The 5,845-nt window shown below is 37.7% G+C and overlaps 1 pseudogene; it reads left to right on the top strand.

Annotated features, from left to right (window-relative positions):
- The first annotated feature begins 4,235 nt into the window (after positions 1 to 4,235).
- On the top strand, positions 4,236 to 5,331 carry LOC120193805 (annotated as a pseudogene).
- The last annotated feature ends 514 nt before the right edge of the window (positions 5,332 to 5,845 follow it).

Below are 5,845 nucleotides of genomic sequence, written 5' to 3'. Positions count from 1 at the left end.
TCCTGCATCGCGCTATACGATGATTTGACGTCACGTGGGGTATAGCGCGCCCCCTGCACCGAGCTATACGGTGAGCTGGCGCCACGTGGGTATAGCGCGTCCCCTGCACCACGCTATACGCCACGTATGGGTATAGCGCGGATCAGGTACCGCGCTATATCTTTACTGCATAATTTTATATAGCGTAGGGCAGGTACCGCGACATACCTTTACTCCTGACATAATTTTATATAGCACGGGGAGGTACCGCGTTTTGTATAACTTCCCTCGCTATAAATACCATTCTCCGCCGGTTAATTTATCACATCTCTCCTCTCAAAACTATAAATTAATACAACAATTCCGTCAACGAGTCAATAATTCTGGCAATCTTCTCATATTTTATTTAGAAGTTCGTGTGATTTTTCGTTATAAGGTAATTTTGTTATAATTTTTTATTATATTTATTGTTTATTATGATTATTTGAAAAAAAATATTATACTAATTATTTTCAATTAATTTTTGTGTTTGTAAAATTGGAAAGCGGGAGCATACGAAAAAAATAGTTTTGCAGTGCATGTAATAATATTAAATTATATTATTTAATTTATTTACGTTGATGTGTAAAAATTTTATTGTGTTATATGTTCGTTCATATATAATTTATTAAATCAGGTTTGTTTCATTTATTTTTTTGCAGATATAATAGGGCTGCACTTTTAAACTCAAATAATGGCGCGACTTTCAGCTATTGTTTATTATGATGGTGAAATTCGAGAAGATGAAACCGACGTTGTTTTCATATCAAATGAGCGTGTTAAAATATCATTCAAGAGAAACATAACTCTTGAGGAGCTGATAACGAAGATTTCGAGGAAGATTCATGTTGGAAGTAGTAGAAGAGTGTCGTCGTTGTAGTATAGATTTCCAACATCATTGTTGCCATTAACTTATACAACGTTCGAACTTTCGAACAATGATGATGTGTTAAAATGATGGTTGAAGTTCAAATTAATTATTCAGACGCCGCTATTGAGATGTATGCATATTTTGTTCAAGTGTGTGCTGTTCGGGGTCAATCATTAAGCTCCCACTATAAGCTGACTAAACAAGTTGATCAAGTTGACAGCCCGATGACAGTAATGTGTAATGATTTTAATGTCATAATGGGGAGACATTCGTCCGCAACTCCTTACGATATATACCGAGGTAGGTCGACGAACAATCCGTATGGCAACATCGCTTCCAGTTCAAGGGGAATTCATTCATCTGCAAATCCCTTTGACCTTAATATGGAAATGCCATCGACGCAACCATCTGTGTAGTTTCCATTTGACGCGATGGCTTCAAGCTCTAGGGGGAGGCATTCGACTGCGAGCTTTTTCGATCTCAATGTCGATATGCCTTTCAGTTCAAGGGGAAGCCGTGCAAGTAGTAGGTTCTTCGACCTAAATGTGGAGACATCCGCCGATAGCATTACGCCTGTAGTCAGTGGCTCCACACATCTCCCTGTACAGCAAAGCCAAAACTGCCGAGCCCCAACTGAATGATCCGGCGAGACGAAAGTCGCTAAGATGTCACAACCACATGCAGTGAACTAGGTTGCGTGATTTTTCCGGCATCAGCAACCCTCCTATCAGCTGCAGTATGCATGCCCGTGCATACATCTTAACCTCATCCTCAGAGGCGTCTGCGCTCAACTTCCGAAAATTGGCATCTAACCAATTTAACGGTATCCTACCTCCGATAAAATTTTCCGGGACACGTCTTAGACTCCCGACACAAAGCAGTCCAAGAACCGGGAAACTATCCCCGATATCACATCTCCATCCACCGGAAGCCCTAGGTGCATAGAAACATCCTCAAGCGTGATCGTGCACTCTCCGCACGGAATATGGAATGTGTGGGTCTCTGGCCTCCACCGCTCTACTAAGGCAGAAATCAGGTCTGACTCTATCTTACAGTGACCCTGTATCTACCTATGTAACCGAATCCAGCCTCTACTAAATACGACAAGACGCGGCTGGGTATCACTAACTTAAGATTCCTAATAAAAGGATCTAATACACGGTCCTTCTCCTAAAAATAATAATTACAAAAATTAATTCTTAATAATAATCATGCATTAAATGAATCAACTAATTATTTAATAATTTAAATTAAATTAAAACGTTAAAATGTTACCGTATCAGCAAAGTGTCGAGATATTTAATTATTAATATAATAATCATGCATTAAATAAATAACTAAATATTACTAATAATTTAAATTAAATTAAAACGTTAAAATGTTACCGTATCATCAAAGTGTAGAGATATATGATTTCCATCCGAACGAAGTAGACTGTCTTCCATTATATATCTGCAAAAGAATTATATTAGAAAATATTAAATAAAGTAAAACATAATAGTAACAATATTATAAAATATACCTTAAAAAGAGTATTTGAGAGAAATTTAGAGAATTTAAGAGAATTTGATGTGATAAAAGTGATTGAGGATGGGGGTATTTATAGGGAGGATGGGAAGGGAGGGGTCGGTAATTAGGAGTATAGCGCGCCTTCTGCACCGCGCTATACCAACGTGTCAGATATATAGGTATAGCGCGGTGCAGGGGCGCGCTATACCCCACGTGACGCCAAATCATCGTATAACGCGATGCAAGAGACGCGTTTTACTGCTAATGGTTTTAAATCGAGAAATATAATCTGACCGGTGTTAAATCGATAATATTACCGGTTACTGATAATATATAGAGAAAATCGCCAATATATTAAGCACGTGAAGACTTAAAAACGTACATGCCACCTAATTATTTGTCAAAGTAAGTGAGCTGAGATTTTCAACATTTTTATGATTGCAAAAGAAAGTGACAACCCCCGAGGCTTAGGCTTAACTATAGATTGGGAGGGATCCGTAGAGAAACTAGGATGCGGTTGTATTTCTAATAATTTTAATTTTTTAAATATATTTTTATATTTTAATTGATAATTTAATTGTATATTGTCCAAACATAAAATTTTACTAAAAATGATACAACATGAATAAAACGATGGCTTTTCTGATAAACCAAAAATGAACTTCTCAAAAGAAAGATATATATGTATAAAAAATTGAAGGTTTGGATTCCTAAAAGCTTTCAGGGCAGCCATCCCACGCAACAGACATCAACAGTCAGCGTCAATCAACACGGTCGGAAGGATCCAAGCCCTACTCTTCCAGTTTATTCCTATTATATATTTTTATCAATCTACCTATTTCAGTTATATGGGAATTAAGATTCATACTTCCACTTAATTTATAGTTACAATTCAAAACTCAAAAAAAATCATTAGACGATTAATTATATGGGATTGCTCAATTTATAATAATGAAAAAAAATATTTATCAAACAATTGTAATTAATATCTATGAACTAATTTTCGGATTTCTCATTAAGTAAATAATTTAAGTTTTTCTAGTTTTCATTATCTTTATTTTCTAATTGTATATTTATGACCAAATTAATTTTGTTTTATAAAGCATATTTAAACTTTGAGGTAGGGATTATTTTAGAAATGATATTTATTTTATATTTCTTTATTAAAATAATATTAAAATAACATTGTTAATAAAAATGATACACATTTACTGATACGTTGGATTTTTCTATTAAACTTTTACGTGTTGATATCATTTAAAACTAAAATAAAAAATTGTATAAATTAATGTTAGAGATAATAATAAGAGGTCACCGGTAATAAAATTTCGACGTCTACTCAGAATAACAAGGAATCTTATGTGTATTTGATAGTTATATTACAAATGTTAAAATATATTGTTTCCTCTTACCAGTTTAGTTCAATAAGAAACTGAGTCTAAAATGGTATACAGATCTTATCATATCAATTGTGCTCATTCTCTAATTTTACTTTCCAATTACAAAGAGAAAAAAGGGCAAAGGCGGTGCGAATCCAAAACAGGCGTCTTGCTCTAATCAATTTCCATATTTGTCAAATTTGTTCGTCAATACATCTCTTCTTATGGTGGATGTGTGGACCCCACTTTAGCTCCAACCAGCGGCGCCACTAGTCTTTCTTTACTTGGTTTCAAAGTTCTCCCACCGCCCTTTTTTCCCATTCCATTCCCATTTATTTAACGCTCTCCCTTCTTACATATCCAAACTTCCAAACGCTCACCGCTTCTATCTTTTTCATCTCCCATCCCTTTCTTGTTCTCTTCGTCTTCCTTTTTTTTATAGAAGAAGGTTTTTAATCTTATTTTATTACTAGAATTTTATGTATTGACAAATTTGTTTGTTTCATGACAAATTTTTTAAAAAGATTCCATTTCCAGACATGAAAGGTGAATATGTAGAACCCGATAATCGAAACACCATCAACATGTTCTCAAAGCTTCATCCCCAACACCAACACAACCAACACCAACAGCAACCTCGCCCTTTCTCTCATCACTTTCAGCTCTCTCGCGATTCTCAAACCGCCGACTCGGATGACACCACCCACACCCCTAACCATGCTCCCAAAAATCTTTCCACCGCCGCCACTCATAGTCCTTCTATCCCCAATGGTGGCAGCTGCGGCGGCGGTGGTGCTAACAGCGGAGGTGATGGAGCAAGCATCGAAATCGTTCGTAGACCGAGGGGTCGTCCTCCGGGTTCCAAGAACAAGCCCAAGCCACCCGTTGTCATCACTCACGAGGCCGACCCGGCAATGAGTCCTTACATTCTGGAAATACCTGGGGGAAACGACATCGTAGAAGCTGTGTCCCGTTTTTCTCGCCGCAAGAACATTGGAATCTGCCTGCTCACGGGATCTGGGACTGTTTCCAACGTGACTCTCCGTCAACCTACTTCGGCCACTCCGGGAGCCATCATAACTTTCCATGGCAGATTCGACATCTTGTCCCTCTCGGCCACATTCCTATCCCAAACGACGTCGTACCACGTGCCCAACACGGTTTCCATATCTTTGGCCGGTCCTCAAGGACAGGTCGTTGGAGGCTTCGTAGCTGGCCCGCTTCTAGCAGCTGATAACGTGTTTATAGTGGCTGCTACGTTCAACAACCCTTTGTATCATCGGTTACCAGGGGAGGAAGAAGGGAAGAATACGGTGTCGTCTGGTGGTGCAGGTGGACAGTCGCCGCCGTTTTCTGTGGCGGTGGAGATAGTAGTCACGGTGGTGCGGCAGATTCGTGTGGGGTTTCGATGTATAATAGTCATATGGGTGGATCAGATGTCGTTTGGGCTCCAACTGCTCGACCACCACCGCCTCCGCCTTACTAATGATTTCAAAGATTTAGTTTTTTTTCCAGCTTTCGTTTACAAAAAAATCATCTTTGAAAGTACTGTGATTTAAGGAGGGTTAGATTTTTTTTCTTTAGTTTGAGTTTATTTAGCCTTTTTGTACCTCTGTTCCATTAAATGATCATTAGCTACCGTTGTTTAAAATCTTAATTATGGTATTGTTTATTAATTGATCAAACTATTTCCTTATTTAGAAAAAGAATAAAAATAAAAACGTACTTAAAAAAATCAGGCCTTGACAAAGCTTCAGAGGCAAAGTCATTATGTTTTACGTTTGATAGAGCTAATGACAACGCTAGAAAATCTTGGATATAATGTCATGGTTATTACATGTTAGATATTGGACGGATTCTCTTAAATATTTGGTGGATGAAAAATGGGCGAAGCTGAGCAGAGCGTTGCCTTGGTGTTTGAAACTCTGCAGCAGCAGCAGCAGCAGCAGCGCTGGCTAAAAATCTGATTCATTGCTTTTTACTTGGCTTCTTCCCATAGAAAAAAACGTGACAGAAGAAAACATGGTTAGGGTTGTGGCTGCCAGTTTGAAAATAATTTAAAGCATTT

Source organism: Hibiscus syriacus, unplaced genomic scaffold, assembly GCF_006381635.1.
Source record: "Hibiscus syriacus cultivar Baekdansim isolate YM2019G1 unplaced genomic scaffold, ASM638163v2 tig00116997_pilon, whole genome shotgun sequence".
NCBI lineage: Eukaryota > Viridiplantae > Streptophyta > Magnoliopsida > Malvales > Malvaceae > Hibiscus > Hibiscus syriacus.
Note: the sequence above shows the minus strand (reverse complement) of the source record. Positions and strands in the feature narration are given on the sequence as shown.